This window comes from Thunnus thynnus, chromosome 1 (assembly GCF_963924715.1).
Source record: "Thunnus thynnus chromosome 1, fThuThy2.1, whole genome shotgun sequence".
NCBI lineage: Eukaryota > Metazoa > Chordata > Actinopteri > Scombriformes > Scombridae > Thunnus > Thunnus thynnus.
The window spans coordinates 35,916,034-35,935,786 of record NC_089517.1 but is presented as its reverse complement, the minus strand read 5'-3'; the positions used below and the strand labels follow the sequence as shown (position 1 = coordinate 35,935,786).

At 40.9% G+C, this 19,753-nt stretch overlaps 1 protein-coding gene across 2 annotated transcripts in view; it reads left to right on the top strand.

Annotated features, from left to right (window-relative positions):
* The window catches only part of znf536 (zinc finger protein 536), a 364,930-nt gene that overhangs the window by 72,440 nt on the left and 272,737 nt on the right, over positions 1-19,753 (top strand). The gene's annotated exons all lie outside the window — the stretch shown is intronic.

The window sequence follows — 19,753 nt, the reverse complement described above, 5'->3', positions numbered from 1 at the left end:
GATGCTGAGAGAGATAGCGAGGAGAAATGTTCTAATAAGTAATGTGCTTGTCTTGCTAATGTCTATTTTGATGCTCTTAGCTTAACCCATTCTCTAACTAGGTCATTAAGTAGCCTACCAAACACAGTCCTAGATAATCCTTTAGAATTAAGTGTGTCTGCATGTTCATGTTGAATATTCAATACAGAGTAAATATAGCTTCAATACACTGTGCTGCTGCTGTTCAAAACTGTAATAGCACACATATGCAGTTTTAAATAAATTAATTGCTGCTTCCTTTTTATCGAAACAGCATTTTTTTAAAACCAAACAAATCACAGTTTGTGTGCGAGTATCTTTAAAGTGAGACTACGTAACTTGAAAAAAGAAACAACACGTTGTTCTTTTTACTAATGAAGTGTTGAGTTTATGAGATAAAGACCTTTACTCAGTTCAGTACGCTCAGGGGTTTTCCTGTTGCAGCCTTACTTGGTCCGGTATGACCTGTAGTTAATGCTGGTGTTAGCTAACGTTAGCAAACTTCACATTGATATTGCTGTGTTAAATGACATGCACACAGATATGGTACACATACTTGATTTCAGTGTTTTGTTTTTTTTTTTTTTTTCAAAAGTATGTGTCCAACTTGTTCACTCACTCACTACTTCCTGCCTAATAGACACTAAATAGTTTACTCTATAGTGAGCAGTAAAGTGAGTTTTTCGGACTTTAATCATAGTCTAGAGTGGCACAACACTAATTTTGGCATCTAAAAAATGCGGCGCATTGCATTGTGGGATTGTTGGCAGAAAGTAGCGTACATGCCATGGACACTACTGTTTTTGTTCCATTGTTGGGATTTTTGAGGGCACTATAGTGTATATACACTCACCGAGCACTTTATTAGGAACACATGCAGTCTGATGCGATCCAGTACAACAGCTCTGCCATATATTCTACTTTTATGAAGCTTATACATTTTCAGTTTTTGATGACATTGTCAGAAAGGTGATAATTCTACTTTATGTTAATTATTGAAGACATATTGGATGGTGGTGGTGTACTGGAGTGTATTATATTGAAAAATGCATTGACCATGGCGGAGGGTAAATATAATGTACTATATAGTAACTGGTGAGTGATTTTGGACACAGCCATCGTTCCCTGCTTGCATTAGCTCATCTATACAGAAGGTGTGTTCAGACTGAATGCAAAGTGAATTTTTGCCTTGCATTCTTAACATGAATTCAGCCCCTGGATTAGTTTTACAGCCTAACTTTATTCGCTTAAGTGGAAACAATTTCAACTTGCATGCATCTTCAAGGCAGTTTGACTGGGCAATCAAAGCATATTTTCATATTTTGAATTAGCTTAATATGCAGTTGCTCTGCCACAAAATTAATTTCACTTTCAGTCTGACCACAGCTTACTGATGATGTGATTAAAGCAAACTGAATCTTGGGAAATTAAGGAAAACACAATTGTAACTGCCACCTGTGGCCACAGCGAGACTTACAGACTCTTGTTTTAAGGGTATACATTTTTATGTACGGCACATACACTACACATGGACACATATTAGTGGAGTCAGTGTTGTGTGTGATTATGCGTATATATACAGTGTTTTACTAAGCACATATCACAGTATTAAAACATACCAGTGTCATGGAAAAATAACACTATTCAGGACCTCTCCAATCACGACTTGAGCAACAACCCCATTATGTGCTGTACTTTTATACTGGCAATCATTTTGAAATGAAAGTCTTCACAGATAGGTCACTTATGTTGAGGATGGGTGTGGGTGCAGCTGCTTTCTCATCTACCTGGAACTTAATTGATCCATTAATCGCTGGGATTGGTCACAGAATGAAGACACCTGCTACCCCACCTGGGTCTCCATCAGATGGGACCCTGTTTAGATAGAAATCCACCGATGTCATTTCCAAAAGCCTGTGTGTTTTGATGTCTGAAGGGTTTTTATTTCAGGACGGTATCTAGTTTGGCAAGCAAGCAAAGGAACAAGTGAAACCATGATGTAGAATTAAAGATGTTCATATGAAAGCAAGAAAACATACAAATAATATATGACAAAATCTATAGGAAACTGTCACTGTAAATGTCTTTCTTTTATTTGTAGGCAAATATTTTGGCTAAGGAAACAGGAGTTCTGCCGGCAATCATTTTTAGAGCAGGTGTCAGATTTATCAAACGGAGGATATCTCATTTGGGTATAAAACACTTCCTTTATGTTTTCACAGCTGAAATGAGTTTGGTGCCTCAGAGCTACATCATTAATTATGCACTTGACTTGAATGTGGAAATATGATGTGAGTAAATTGATAAGTACAGACTCTGACCTTGGGGCTGTGACAGTCCTGTAGTGACCTTTTTCCCTCTGTGTGAGAACAAGGGCCCACATACAGCATTCCCACGTCGTCATCTGGAGACGTCATTGTCCTGTCCTCGCTTTTTAGTTCATAAGAAGAATGAGTGTATTGTTGCATTCACGTCATATGGAAATTACTTTTGGAACTACTTGACAGTTAAAAGCAATGGATTTGCATTGTTCATACACTGAAACTGATGCCAGTATGCCAAGTTTTCTGTGTTTTTACAGTATGAATACTTTGATGTTGGATGTGTGTGAAAGCATTCAGCTCACTTGAAGCAGCATCCCCATGCCGCTGCCTAATGGCTGATTAAAGTGAGCTTATCAGTAGCTGTGGTAGGAAAATGTACCTCTCATTATATGATTTAGTTGACTAGAAAATGTAGATTTAGGGGCTGTGGTGTGAACACAGAGCAAAAGTCCTGAAACAACAAACACCCAACAATCCAAAATCAGTGAGTTGAAATTTTGGCCTGTGTGGATAATAATTTGATGTCCTTCAAACCATGTACAGTATGAATCAGAGGACTCTCCAGGAATGTTAATTATGTTATGTTCAGCATCAACTTGTATATTATGGAAATTACATAAAATTGTTACTTGCAAATGTTAAGAAACACAGAAAATTCAAAATCATCAGCTTGTGATTTAGCAAGTGTTAAAGCTGCATTATAAAAGGGTTGGTTGGCCACTTGGGGGCAGCAGAACAAGCTGAAAACACAACAATGATGTATTATCACTGCTGTCATGGCGATTGCATTGCAAATTCTTGCCTATTTACATGTCTAGCAGGCATGGACCAAGATTAGTATTCATTTATTTCATTCATTCGTGTTTCTGGCCGCCTGACAAGTAAGTCCAATGTTTCCTTTTAGCTCTGTTTTAGTCTCCACCAACTCCTGTTGGAAATATCTGGCTCTTTAGCTGTTAAGTGCTTCCCTGTGTTCACCAGATAGTTTTTAACCTTGTCTGTTTGGTTCTAGGCAGGTCGTGTACAGTTCAGGTACACTTTTTGGGGAAACAGCTGCTCGCTGCGCAGGTGCATAATTTGCTGGCTGGAAAACCAAAACTATGAGATAAAAGACGCTTAAAAACTCTAGAAACTAGAGCTGAAGGGAACGGCAAAGTGAGGTGATAATTCTCTGTGGGGTGTCATTATGAGCGATCCCTTTCACATCACACATAGTAATTTGATACATTTTTTAATATTGATTAGTGCAGCTTTAAACTTTTTGCTGAGAGAGAATTCAACACCTTCCTCCATAGAGTCCACTGCTGCCTCTATTTATCATGATAGCAGCTGGAGAGAAATTGTGCATATAGAAGAAAAAGAGAATTAAAAAAAAAAAAACACAAGCCCACACACCAACAAAAAACAAATTACATCTGAAATTATCGAGAGTTTGATTCACATGGGATTGTATCATCAGGGGAGCCATCACTGCCTGTTTTACACTGACAATCCTACCTAATTTTTTTTTTTTTTGGAAATGATGTAGTCTTTTCAAGACAAATCTAAGTTTTAAACCTCTGTCTCTTTTTCTGAACGTACAATAACATACAATCTTTAAATGTAGGACTAGCGTTGGAAACGGCACATGTTCCAGCACGTGTAAGTCTGTCTTTGATGTCTCCTGCAATCTCCGATGGCACATAAAAAAAACAAACTTGAACCTGCGTCTCAGTTTTCTCAAGCTGTCTGCTACATTTAAAATGCTAATATAAGACTAAACTGATTAATAATTAAACAATTACGGTCATGAATCAATAACTTCTGCACATATTTTTCATTAGTAAATTGCACAGAGTAAACAAAGAAGCAGTATTACCAATTCAAATGTGGATGTGGGGGGGGGGGTGGCGGGTGTGGGGGGGGGACATTCTAATCGTCCTAACTTTGATGAAAAATAAACATTCGAGACAGTCACTCAAACAGTAAGGCCTCTGGTACAATTTTCCAAAGTAGATCATGTTGTTGCTTTAGATACACTTAGTTGGTTGATTATTCAAGTAAACATGGTTGGAACATTTTTAATGAAGTAGTCCAATATGAGAAATTCATGATAAATCTGGTGTGTGTTGTCAATGTACAGAACATTTGGACAGATTTGATGCCCATCTGAGCCTCTTTAAAGTTGAACTGATTTCTGTGGCAATCTGTCTCTAGTTTGAGGGACTCAGATATTGCAGTACAAAGGAGGAACTTCCAAAGAGAGCTCAGGCACAACTGTTAATGTGTTTCTGATTAGTGCAATGACTGCCTGATTGACTTTTTGTCACGTCTGTCAAAGATCAGCGACACTGTTGCTGCGTTCACTGTCTATGCGGGGAAAAAAAAGTATATTCGTCTCTCTGCGCCGCAAAACCGCCGCGCCCCTCCTCGCTGTCGGTTTTATCCATTAATGTCAAAGTGACACATGCATGGATCATTCTTGTTTTGTGGCTCATCGCGCATACGCAGCTCACCTTCTCCCTTCCCCAAATGCCAGCGTGGTAATAGCTGATGCCATGGCACTAAGTGTAAAGCCTGAGAAACAAGGATAAAAGCATAAACAAATCTGTGATAAGAAATATGACATGGCTATCAGCATGCAGAATAAGCCCAGCCCTGCGAGCGCAGGCACCCAGATTAATGATAAATTACGAGGACCTAGGCTTGTTTATAGCACTCATTTTCCCTGCTGCACCTGCTCATATTCTCTTGGCCTAGAGCAGCCCCCTCTCTCTTTTTCTATTTTCTCTCTCCATCTCTCTTACTCCTTCATCTTTCTTTTTTCCTCCTCTCTTCCTCCACCTCCCTCCCTCCCTTCTTTCTCCCCCCCCCACCCCACACCCCCCACCACCACCACCACCACCCCTTTTTCTCTGAGTAGGTGCTTATTTAAAATGATCCTGTGTTTCTAAAGCACTCTGCCAAAACCGGTGGGACACCCCATGAAAACATAATCTGTGGGTGTATAATTGATGTCTTAAAGGAGAGGGGAGGGCAAGGAAAGAAATATTAGAGGGATAAGAAAAAGGGCAAGTAACAGAGAAGGGAGAGAGGGGAACGAGAGAGGTTTACTGTAAATGAGAGAGAAAAAATATGAGCGGGGAAGACGGCGGTTTAGAGATGGAATAAAAAGGTGAGCAGAGAGAAATATTTTGATGCATAACGAGGGGAGAGGTAGAGAGAGAGAGAGAGGGAGAAAGATAAAGCCGGAATGAGATGAGAGCAGTGGGCAAGCGCAGGGGCCTTTTGGTAGCAGCTCTTGTAATAATACACCACCCGGCATCAACGCAATGCTTAATTTTAAAATTAATTACAAATATCTCTCCACACAACAAGGAAATAATTTGACAATCACTTTGGCCCCGAGTACTGTATTAAATGCAAAGTGGGGCTAAGGGCGAGAGCAGTCAATATGGAGAACTAAAGTCTGAACCCCCCCCCACCCTCCTCCTCCTCCTCATCCTCCTCCTCTCCCTCTGCCTCCCCCCTCCACCCCTCCTCCCCTCACCTCATTACATGAAGTGTGAATGTTAATTCTAGTGGGTTTATTAGTTAGAATCAAGGAGGGAAAAAAAAACGAGAAGAGGTTAGCATTTTTATTGTTCATTACAAGTGGCTCTCTGGTGGTACCTGGGAATTTTTTGGGGGGCTGCTGTGGGTGTGTGTGCGCGCATGTGAGGGCGGGGTGATAAAAGGGCAGTGGGTGGGCGGTCGGAGGAAGGGGGGGTGGTGGTGGGGGGTGGGGGGGGCGCCGTGAGTGGCTATTGTCTGATTCATAATTATATTTTTATTATGACTGAGCTCGGGGGCCCCCTCACACTGTACAAAGCAATTTCTAGTAGAGAGCGCTACGAGGGCAAAGTGTTTACATACCAAATTATAAGAATATACTGACAGCGTTTGGTTGTTAATAAGCCGTAATCACTTCCCCTAATTTAATCCGGTTGCTATGGTAAACAAATGACACTTGAGGCTGATGGCGGTGAAGGAGGAGATGGAGGAGGAGGAGGAGGAGGAGGAGAGGAAGAGGTGTGCCCAGTCGAAGTAGGGAGAGAAAAATAGCTGATAAAAGAAAACTGACATCCACACACACAACCTCCTCTGTCAAGACACCTGCTGTCCTCTGTGCACCCGACATGTTAGGAGGGTTGTGTGTGTGATCTGTTGTAAGTGTAAGAGGAGAGAGAGATTGTACGTGTGTGTGTGTGTGTGTGTGTGTGTGTGTGTGTGTTGGTCAGAGACAGCTGTCTGTGCAGTCAGCAATGCTGCTCTCCTCAGAAAGCAGAAAATTGAGCGGGAATTGGGCTAATTGTACGGAATGATTGATGCTAGTGGAAACTACAGTACATTAAAAACACAAAAGCACACTCATAAGTGTGCAGACACACACACACGTGACATATGCATCCATGCAATCACATACACCTCAAATACACACACACGTGAACACACACGCACACACACCACGCACACACACACACACACTTCCTGTCTGCTGCACACAGCCCACTCTGGCAAACAAAAAAAAACCCAAACAGTTTTTCAGGCGTACAGTGGTTGCTACAGAGCACTGATGAGATCTTGATATACTTTCCTGTTATCGTTCTTCCTTCCCTTTTTTCTGGGGTAATAAATTATGAACCATAAAGGAAGAATTCAAGGTTAAATACAGGTAATTTAAAAAAAAAAAAAAAAAACAGCAACAGTTAAGAGCTGCTGCTGATCACAATCAGATCAGAGATGAATCATCAGTTTAGTAGCCACTTAATATTTTTGTTGATTTAACTGCTGTGATTTTGTTTCACAAAAATATCTGACTGAGGATGAGTTGGAGAACAAGACAAAAATGAATACATAATAGTAAATATAATAGTAAGATTAAAGATAAAATACTAATAATGTTAGAATATAATAATAATAATAAAACTTTTAGTAAAGACATTTTAATTTGCTGTGGAGTTCTTCCAGTTCATCTCCATGAGAACTGATTGTATGATCTAGTGCTGAAATGATTAGTCAATTAATCAATTAGTCAATCAACAACAATTTTGATAATTCATTCATTGTTAAAAGTCATTTATCAAGCAAAAATGCTGCCATTAGCAGATTCCAGCATTGCATTTCTTAGTATTATATCATTGTGGGATTTGGACAGTTTGTTTGACGAGATGTGAAGTCGTCACTCAGGGCTCTGAAACTAATTTTGTTGTCTAAACAATCCATCCATTAATAAAAAAAAAAGAAACAAACAAAAGAAAAAAGCTGATGAACAGTATCATCTCCCTCTTGATTTTGAATGTCCAATACAGACAAATAAACCGACTGACGCTGCTTGGAAAAGTTTCCTATTGTTTCTTCTCCCAAGGACTAACATGCTTTGAAACTCTGGTGCAGTGAGATTTAACGAAAAGAAAAAGTGCCGATGAGTTCGTTAGAGGGAGCTGCTCGGATTTAGTGAACAGCTGCTCAGCTCTATGAAAGACCAAGGTAGAGGTGAGCTTTTCTGGCACACATACGTAGGTAACGCAGCAGTGATGATGATGATGATGATGATGATGATGATGATGATGAGTCAGGAGGAAGATTATGGTAACGACCACACGTGAACCAGGGAAACACACACTAATCATTAATCACACACACCTAATATGCAGCATCTTTTGTCACCTCTTGAACTGTTTACTTGCTAACAGCAGAACATGCTAGGCTGTTTATATTACACGAGACACTGATTACTTAGTAATTCATCTCCATGCAGAATGATTGTCTATTAGGATGCATGTTCACTGCTGTCAGATGGCTGTCTGCTGGTGCATTCAAATATTAACACTTCAAACACACTTTAGCGACGTCCTATTGGCTATGAATCGGGGGTTATGGGGGAGGGGGAGGGGGGGGTATGGAAGAGAGGAAAAGTAGAATCCAGGTAGTCTGCTCTATTGGCTTTATCTCCTCACAGTGTCTCCTGCTGATTAAATTTGAAAACCTAAAGAAAAATCTCCACCTCTACACTCTAATCCAGCAAATAAGAGAGACTGGAGAGAAAAAGGGGATGAATGGTTGACAATGGCTTTCAATTCAAACCCCTTTTCAGAGGAGAAAATCCTTACCTGTCATTCTTTAGTCCGTGTTGCAGAAGTACAGATGATTGCATCGCTGATAGTGTCACTGTATCGTAAATCCAGTCTGCAGTAAGCTACTAAATCACTCAATCTTTAATGTTTCCTAACAAGATTCATTTTCATGTGAGTAAGCATTCTCAGCTGGGAATTCTAAGTTTTCATATAGTTTAATGGCGGCTGCCTCATTAGGGATAAGGCTCTTTGCATACTGGCTAAACAAATGCGGATCTATTGGACAAGAGAGACGGAGAGTAAAAGAGAAAAAGAAACAGAGGACAGTAGTCCTTGTGACTCCGGTAATGGTTTTCTTATTCTCTATCTTCTCTTATAGATGCATATCAATACATATCGTAGCGTCTGCATAGAGCCTGCCACATCCAATATCGCCTGGACATTTTACATAATTATTATTTTCAGGAGTCATTGGGGTCTCATAGAAGGGAATGTAAGTGACAGGCGTTTAAAATGGTTTTTAAATCATGCGGGATAACCAGGGCCTTTCAGAAATAATTGTGTCAAACTGCTTTTCACCTTTTTCGCCAATCAATATGCACACTTATTCATGGGCAGACGACTATCCATCAAAAGGCGGCGCTGCTCTTTAATATACATGCTTGCATTTTAATGGGCTACTTTAACAACAATACCGGAGATAACAATGTGTTTCTGTGTAATATTCCTGTAAAAAAAAAAAAAAAAAAATGATGATACAGCCTCTTTCACATGAGGCAAGCACAGGCTCACTTCTCGCTCTCCTCTCGCACGCATACGTATGGAACGCGCACATACAGCCGACACGTGCGTACGCCGGGCGTGCGCGCGTAAACACACACACAACACACACACACACAAACACACAGACAGTTTGTTAAGTGGTGGCCTAAGTCGATGTAATCGCATTCACTTTGTTACACGGCTTGTAAATGATTTAAAACTAGATTTCATGCATGCTTTCATACTAATTCACTCACTCGTATTTTTTTTCATTTTGGCCGGAAAAACTCTGAGAACAATCAAGATTTACTCCATTCTCCAATTAAGCTTCTAAACAGGACCAAGAGAAGGGGAATCTATTCATTTTCTTTTGATTAAAATTATCACCACTTGCGAGGGGCTTTGGGGTTTATATATTAAATAATGCATCATTTCATAATTATATAGAATATATAGATTTTTTAAATAGGATACCGGGCAAAATGGTGACTTTAATTAGATCGGTGTGTAAGATATCTCGGGGGTATGATAAAACAATGTTAAATATCTCACAATGACTGTAAAATATGTTCCAACAGATAATGAAACACAAATAGGGTCTCGCTTTGCCATGGCTCCTATTTGTCGAAACATCCCCACATGCCTTTTTTCTGAAATTTCATAATTATATTGAAAATATGATCAGGGGAAAACACGGCTAGGTGCTAAATATGATGCTGCCTGTCCCCCCACCTATTTAGAGGCATACATTATCATCCTATTACTATAAGAGTAAATTACTACAGAGAATCAACCATATCGTACACCCAGCGGGGGGCGGGGGGGGATGCATGGTACTGTAGAAGACTCCCTTAAGATGCTGTGTTATGTCTCCTGTCACACACACACACACACACACACGGTACATGTGAGCTAATAAACAGGGCCTGGAAGGTCAGGGGCGGCGTAATATCCACATCAAGATGAGCTAAGGCCTAAGATTAGCAAAGAACTAAAGAGCACTTGGCAGAGCGAGAGGGGGGTAGAGACGCTTTTACAATTAAAGCAGAATTAAAGATGCACTAAAACAGCAACACTTTGCCAAGCAAACAACGCCTGCAGCCTCTTTCAAAATTACAGCGGGCTAATTTGAAATGAAGGACAAACAGTGGCTGCGTGTGCATGTGTGTGTGTGTGTGTGTGTGTGTTTCCAGAACCTTCTCCTATTATGATTGCAGGCGTACAGACCCCTCGTTTTGGTCTATATATAAAGTATGTAAATGTCGTCTGGCTGCGACAGTCAGAAGCGTCAATAGAAGTTGACAGCTGAATTATAACCGCAGCCGAATCCATCAGTCTTTTGTTTTAACCGGAGAATGGAGCGTTTTTAAAACTCAACAAAGGCCTTTAATCAAATTCTCAAGGTTGTTGGCTTTAGCATTGTATTAGTTTAATAGTTTCTGCTGCACCATTGACGTTAATGACACATTCCTATGTAAATATAATGTGGCTCCCAGAAGCCATCAAAACATTTTAAGGTCCAATGAATACAGTTGCATTTTTTCCTTTCTCTCCCCCCCTTTTCCTCCCCATACAGAAATGTCTTTTTATTTAGCAATCTCGGCACAGTGCATGGTGATACAATAAAAAGGAGGGGAGATTGATTAATGGAGACTTTAAGGTAGTGATGCGCAGCACTGATACAAATAACTGTGGAGAGACAGAGAGGGGAGAAGATTGTGCCTCCCTCCTTTCTTCTCTCATCCCCTCACCCACCCTCACCCTCACCCACACACACACACACTAATCTACACACACATGCGAGCACATGTAGACACACACTTGTAAAAAATTCACATATGGAACCACACATCGGCCTTGAATCATGGCTGAGGACGTGCGAGCACGCACACACACACGCGTGCAAATCTAAATCACATGTACAGTTTAGAGGCCTTTGGCATAGATTCATCACCCACGATTGAAAGATAATGAAACTGCATATTTTCTCACCATTCAGAGACTGATGAAAGCATTTAGAGCAGAATACATTAAAAGCAGGATCGTATTTTGAGAAGCCTCATAACATGTTACTGTCTGGAAAAAAAAAAAAAAAAAAATTGTGGAGACATCTTGGCCCATATCTTAAGTACGGGTGATACGCTGCCTTTTGTATGTATGAATTGCTTAATCAACTCTTTGGGGGATATATTTAAGTGGTTGTTGCTAATTTAAAAGGGAAAAAAAAAAATCTGATACTTGAGAGCTGGCATTGAGATCACACCACATTTGCAAATACGCTTGCATACACAAAACTGAGTTAGAGAGAGAGAGGGAGAGATGTAATGGAGATTTTTCATGCTAGACGTGTACATATTAGCTAAGAATCAGCGTTCAATCATGACCTCATGTTTTGTTTTCTGGATTTGCGTGTTGTTCTCCATCCATTGTCTAATAGCTTAAGAGGCTCAAATGAACATCCATATGTCACAGGTAATGCTTTACACCACACTTTCTTTAAAGAATGGTTATTGATAAGATCACAAGATGAAACGGACTTCATTCACTGATTTTCCTCGTTGCAGCGGTGGACCAATCATTCACATTCTTTTCTGAAGTAAAAGAGTAAAGCAATACTACAATATAAAGTAAATGTCCTGCATTCAAATATTACTGAAGTCAAAGTGCAAAAGTGTTTACGGTAAAAATATACTTTAGTTATCAAAATTAAAAGTACTTATTACACAGCTGAACTTATATTATTGTTTTTGTATTGGGAAGTTTATGTACAGTACATTGTTTTATTATTATTAATCATTAATTAACATGTAAGCAGGATTTAATGTTGCAGCTAAATTTAACTTTATATATTCTTGGATAAACTAATCTATTATAGTATTTTATACATTTATTATAGATTTTGTATGTTAAATCTTTATCTACAAAGTAATCAGTAACTACACTTCAAATGAATGTAATGCAGTAAAAAGTACAATATTTCCCTTTGTAATACAGTGAAGTATAAAGTAGCATAAAAATAGAAATACTCAAGTAAAGTACAAGTACCTCAAACTTCCACTTAAGTGTAATACTTGAGTGAATCTACCTAGTTACATTCAAACACTGTTTTGGCCATCAGCAAAATAAAAAAAAAAAAAAAAATGTTACTATAAAGTAATTATATTAGACCTTTCGAAAAATATGCACATCAGATTTATGTTTTTACCTGTGAAACATTAAACTTCTCATGAGAACAATGATATTTCACACTTTATCATGATTTTTTTTCACATGACATCCAAAAACCATGTGCGCCTACATGTAAATTAATTATAAGTGAAATTATGTTTTCCATATTAATTAGTTACTTTTTATTTCCATGTCATGGAATTACAACACACAACTATATATTGACCAAAAAAAAACACAACATACAAAACCAACACATATACAATACATCTATGAGCACTATCATGTGTGAAATCACATATACCATCATAAATAAATACATCACATGTGAAAAGTGCAAAAACCACATGAGCCTATATGTGAACTTGTGTTTCCATAAAAATATGGATGTTAAGTATATATATATATAAAATGATGAAGGAGGTAATTTTATTTTGGTGAGTATTATGACATGCACTAAAGTAGATCATGACTGTGTCCTGAAACTTGTTAGCTCTCATTGCTCAGTGTGTAAAGCATTTTAAATCATGTTCGGATTATCATGATTACAATTTGCTCATAATCTATTTAGAAAGTGCTTATAGTGCCTTATAATAGCATGTGAGCACCACTTGGAGAAAAGTGCTACCAAATAAAAGATCAAGTGCATTTGAGCATTTCCATTACACACGCACACGCACACACACACACACACACACACACAGAATCTTACACACATCGCACAGATTTCTCATGCATCGTCTTCCTGTGTGCTCTGGGCTGTAACATTTGCTTTCTTAGTCAAGGAGAACAATCTCATTTGCAGGGAAACAAATAAGAAGAAAAAAAAAAGATGTAGCTGTGACAATACCTCAAATTCCATCCTACTTATTTTTCCCCCTTTCTTCCTCTTCTTTTTTAATTTACAATACAAAGTGTAAAAATAAACACTGAGGGCTCAATTTAGTGTGGTTTTCAGCCGTGGCATCTAATCCCCCACCCCACCCCTCATCATGATGCACTGGAGGTTGTAGATTTTCCACAGGGGGGGCGGCAGTCTCATCTAGGGAGAGATAGGTGGGCAAAGAGGAGGGTCCTTTCACATTTCTCACACACACACTCGCACACACACACACAGATACGATGCACCCTCAGGCCCACAGGGAGCCTCACTGCGATACAACACTCACTGTACCCTACACACACACACACACGCATGCATACACACCGACAGAATATGAGATTCTTATTAGCTTATAAAGGTGTCCCACAATCAAAACCATGCACACACACACACACCACCGCCACACACCACCGTGGAGAAACGGGGAAACAAGCAACTCTTAGACGCAAAACAAAAGAAGAGTTTGTTTGTTCGACACGGATCTCCACGCAGAAAAAGATGTTAAAAAGAAGAAAGCGGGACAAGAATAGGTGAGGGCGGGAGACGGGAGCGCTGCTGCGCCGTGCCCCTGAGCCATGTGCCAGTCTTTAACCCTGTGCTTGCTGTCAGTCACTCCGCCAGGCGTTCAGCTGGAGATTTCTTTTTTTTTTTCCCTTTGCGTGACCTTATGAAATGATTGCTCATCTGGATTCACTGCTTTTTCCTCTGTCGCTTTTAAGCAGAACAGATAAGAGAGAAGACAGGAGAGAAGAATGTGTCATTTCAAAGAGTTAGCAACTCCTACTCAGAACATGCTACGTGTAAATCACTAAACCAAACCTGTCTGATTATAGTCCCTTACTCGCATCAGTTCCATGACAAGTCCTCCCCCCGCAAAACACACACACACACACACACCTGAGTGCTGCCCAGTGGGAGGCTATCTACCTGATGAAGAGGACCTCACAACAGGAGGGACTGTGAGATGAGGAGATCATCCGTCCCCGGCAGACAGAAAGAAAGGGAGAGAGCGAGGCGAAGACGGAGTGAAGTTATAGATAATCTTTTTACTTGCTGTTGAGTAAACATACAGTGTTTGTTAAGTCTGTTGCCGTGGCCGAGCCAAGCGGCGAATGACGGATGCAACAGCGTTAACTGGCTGATTAAGGCTCTATCTTCTTCAAAGTAGGGGGGATTTTCACGCTGACATTTAAAGAACAAACACAATGCTCAGTTGGGTGGCATATTTGCCTATTGTTCCTTTTTAAGATAAAACTTCTGTCCATGCGGAAGTTTAAATCTTCTTGGGTAGCTGCTGTATCTGAGTGTTTTTCTTTATGTCTGGACAGCTCAGCGCCTGTTTGCGTGCACGTGTTTCTATACAGTTCTCCGTGGCTGTACATGTGTGTGTGTGTGTGTGCCCATGTGTGTTCCTGCATATAAACCCTCATTCAGATAGACCTCGGTCCAACTTTGGTGGTGGCCCGTGGCCACATGGAGTGGTCTGATAGAGCACTGGAGTCTACGGGAGTCGCACACACTGCTGTCCTATGGCGGGGCCTCTCTTATCGGAGCCGCCAGCACGGTAAGCTAGGATTAGCATCTAGATCTGCGAAGACTGGACGTCAGCACGGGGGACAATGGTGACAGAGGAGAGGAGGGCGCGGGATGAGAACATGGAGATAGAGGGGATGGATGGAAGGGGAGGGTTGGAGCAGATAGAGGGATGTCGTACTCACCAGTAGAGCAAAGAGCAAAATTTCCGCCATCCCCCTCTTACTGGTGTGAGCGTTTGTTTTCTTTCCTTTTCCTGCTCTTTTAAGTAATGTTGTTCCTTTTTTCCTTTCACTTCTTTTGGCCTCGCGGACAAAGTGCATGACAGCAGCATGTGTCCGTGCCTACTTGGACTTTTTTGGTGGTCTAATGTGGAGGACGCACTTCAAAACCACAAGAAACATCACACTCATGGAGCAGGCTAAGTGGGCCCTGTTTTTGAAGTCTTTCTTTGAAATAAGCGAGGCAATCCCCTTGGCCCAGGGATCATATTCTATTTACGTTCCCTTTGCCAACGACACAGGCGACGCTGGCCAAATTCACAAAAGAAGATCCACATTGGAAAATCCGGCTAATCCCTGATTGAAAGTTCATGTGTTGGCTTCGATGTATAAGCTCTGGCAGATTTTCCCAGGAAAGGGGAGTAAAGGAAAAAAAAAAAAAGGCAACAAAACTGGGATCCTTTTTGGTTAAAAAGTGGACTCAGTGTCAGTGGCAGGCAAGCAAAGCTCATGTCCGCTTGTCAAGAGCTGCCTTTTATGCTCAGGGCCGCAGTGGGTTCTCTCTTCTCGCCCCGAAGGGTGAGGCTATGTTGTCTTCAGAAGTAGTCGGGGGTTAGTTGGTCGTTCCAAAGGTCGACCTCAGACAAAGCAGTCAGGACTGACGCTACCTTAATTTATTTAGCCCCTCTCTTTCCTCTTTTTTTTCTTTGTCTGTTTATTGCTTCCTCAATTTCTATTCCACTCCTTCCTCTCTCATGTTCACAGTCTGTCTCTCCCTCTTTTCCTCCATCCTTCCCTCCCTCCCTCCTTCCCTGGCTGCCTCTACCCTGCTGCCTCTCTCCTCTCTCTCTTCCAGGGGTGGTGGCTATGGCTAGAGAGCCTGCACAGATGGCAGGCCAGCTTGCCTTCAGGGGAAGGGCTCCACAGCTTAAACTTCCTCCATTTTTTTCCTCTTTTCTTCTTCTCCTTTCTTCAGCTCAAACTTTTGGCCCGCAACTTTTCACGCCTGGCGAGCCTTTATCTCGCCGTGCACGATGTGAGGGGGAAAGCGGGGTCCTCGGAGAAGCGAGGGGCGGCTATCTCGAATGCCTGAGCTGTCCTCGGATCAATAGGGGCCATCAGTATCAGCGGGAACCCAACGCGGAGGCTGGTTGAGTGTCAGCGGTGGCTTTGCGGGGCCGTGCGTTGACGAGCCTGATAATCTGACACTTGAAATTGTCACTTTTCAAACCTAAATCCCATCACTCTACGGAACGCAATGCATCTTTCACTTTGAGTCACGTTGATTGATAAATAGCACCAGTGAAGGCTTTCTGCTGACATTCTCACTTCCAGTGATTTTTGCTGGTTCTTAACACACAGAGGCCTCACTTATTCAGACGATGGAGAGATTAATAAGCACAAGTATTATCACAAGTCAGAGTTTCCTACTTTCTGGCCGGTTAGTAAGTGTTAACAAGAATCCTCTAGATCAATGTCTTCTTGAGATGACCCTGTGATAATGGTAATATTACCTCTCGCTATCTCTCCACACATATCATTTCACACTTGAGTCAATGTGAACAATGTTCCTCTAATGGCTTGCTATACTTAAAGCCGTCACCACCATAAGTGGTCTTGTTAGCAGTGGCCCCTCGCCTCTTCATGGGATCAGCCCAACAACTTGACCTGTGTCAAGTGATCACCTGATAGCCAGCACTCTGTTTTAGGCCTCCTCCTGCTCAGCAAAGCACAACCCTTCAGGCTCTCAGAACGTCTGACAGTGTAGAGCAAATCATTTTCATTTAATCCAAGCTTAGATACTTTAATACCGCGCTCGCTCTCACTGTACATTTTAATAACGTTTCACCACATCACAAAACGTTAGCAACATTTACATCATATACAAATCATATAGAAGTCACGATATTAAAATTGCTCTTATGCTGCACCTAAGACAACAGCTCGCGGTTGCCGGTTGTCATAGTAACTCTATGCGCTTTTCAGAACAAAGAGCTTTAGTGACCATCAGAGCAACGGATGGAAAGAGTCATTGCTGAAAATAGAACTCAAAGAAACGCTGACACATCTCGGCCCTCGACATGATCTGACAGCCAAAATAACTACAGTTGGACTGTACAGTGAAAGCTACTTGGCCTACTACGCTTAGTGGACAGGGGGAGCTACCCACACCAGAACGCCTCATCTGCAGGGAACAACTGTAAAATGCAGCAATGGTGTCGAGTAAGCATCTTTAGACAAAACAGCCAGCATAAAATAAAGCAAATTCTACTTTTAAACAAAATGACCAATACGCTCTACCAGTTAGCACATAACAACATAAAGCACCTGTTCTCTTTTTTGATTGAGAATAGGCCTATATTTTTTCAACCCATTATTTTTGCCATATACAGTATGTCATAATTTTCATGTGGGGGTGGTGGGGTGGGAAGTGCACATGGAAGGGCACCATGAGAAAAAACTATGAAGGGGTACCATGATTTTAAAAAGTTTGGAACCACTGGCACGAGTGATTCAGATACTGTCAGGAATTTGGTGCAAAAGTAAAACAAGTGTTAAATAGTGTGTTATTGGAAAAGCTGTCTAGTAGTAAAAAGTATTTATATTAGAAAAAACAGAATTAAAGAGAAAAATCCAAGAGGATCCTGGATTAAATGTGGTGTACAAGGGCATAGCTAATCCCATATTGAGTTTAAATTTTAAAGGGTTGCTTCACTAAAATTACAAAAATGTTCTCACTTCTAATAGTATCTACCCGTGCAGATATGTAGTTTTGGTTTTATTGGTTCTGCTTTTGAGATGTGTGTCTCTGAAATATCTGCCTCCGCTGCAGTACAGTGGAGGAAATCGAAAAATATTTTAAAAACGGTTATATTGTACTCTGGAGTCTACATAAATGTGTCTGTAAAAACTTTTACTTGGAACTACTTTAATTCACAGAGTGAAGTCTGTGTGGGTTGTCCAAAGTAACAGTGGTGCTACTGTATTTTCACCACCACAAACTAAACACTAAAGTCTTGTTCCTTTCACCTTCTGATGCTGAGGTAATATTTCTGCTGTGTAGAAGGTATTATAAAGCTTTTCTATTTAATTTTTTTTCTGAGGGGTTTTGATCAATACAGTTGCAGTGTAAAAATGGATGTTTAGTGCCATTAGCTGTGGGGTGAATGTGAGAATAAAGCCCAGAAAAGGAAACCAGTGTATAAGCAGATTTGGTTTCAGCTGTCCTGTTTTTGCAAGGGGAACATCTTAGGCCTAATAATAATAATAGTACTTTTTAGCAGTTTTCATTAATCTAACTGTGGTAGCATTGTCATTGTGATGCAGATGAGGTTTTGTCTGAGAATTAACACTCACCTTGACCTGTGACTTGCACTCTCAATTACGCATAAAATTCTAATTATATAGAGAGATTATAACGTTTTTAAATATGATTGCAGCATTTAATACACTTTAAAAGTTGTACGTGCCGGTAGACTGGACGTTTTTTTTTTTTTTTTTTTTTTACAACGTTCCTAATTAAAGCTTAGAGAGGATTTGTCACCAGTGTGCTTCAAGCATGTCCTAATTCTCATTTTCATAAAGCATCTGTGAAATAGTCTATATTTAACGCATGTGATGGCTATTTTATGCACTTTTTATGCTTGTCTCACGGACATCTTCATGTGCTGAATGTGTACCATCAGCACACAGCCGAGGGACTCAAGCACCCTTTTCAAACATCGATGAGAGGAGAGAGGCAGTGTGTGCCCTGATATATGAGAGAAAGACAGACAAGAGAGAGAGAGAGATAAAGAAAGAGACAGACAGGGAACGGGAGAAGAAGAGGATGAAGGAGAGTTGAAAAATGATTCCGGACTTTGTCAGAGAAATCAATTGAGAAACACACAGACACGGGCAGCAAATTGGGTGATAAGGCCCCCGTGTCCTCCCTCTTCTTAACAAGGAACACTGAAGCATGAGGGTAAATAAAAGAGACATCTCTCCCTTTCTATCTCTTAGGTTTTTTCTCTCTTACACACACTCGCCCTCCTCTATTTGCTCTGTTGCTCCCCCTTCTCGCCATTATCTCTGTTTTATTCCATTAGACTCTGTCTTTTCTATCTCTTTCCCTCTCCATATCGATACGTTTATATATGTTAATAACAGCTGACAGGATGACACCGCGCTGCGATGACGGCTGTCTCTGCGTGTGCACACGATGTGCATGTGTGTGCAGGGATATGCTGTAATCTAAGAGGCCTATCCTCTGTTCCCAGGTTTGGGCGAGGGCGAGCAGAGGTTGTGGCGGCGTATGCCCGTACTTTGTGTAGAACAATGCGAGCAGGCAGGCAGTCGGAGCTCGGAGGTATTCTGCAGGTGTCGCAGAGAAGGACCCTTCTGTAGCAGTGTGTCTTGGACCCGATCTCCACAAAGCCGCCTCTCCCGCTGCCAGATGGACCCATGCTTTTCCCCACACTCTTGCTCTCACAGCTAAGACCTAGGCTTTTCTGCCTCCTCTTTTTTTTTTTCTCCCCCTCCCTACAAAAGAAAAGCGCTTTGGCTGAAAGAAAACCACAGCTGAATTTTATGGTGCCGCTTCTTTTGCCAAGCTGATTTTACAATTCAAAGGGACAGTGTGCATGGAAATGCTGTTTTCGAGCTGCGTCGTCGCTACGCCTTTTTAGATGCAAGTTTGCATTGGCAGATACGTCTGCCACACTAATATTTCCCTTCCCAGTGTGAAATCTTGATAATATCCGGAGTTGC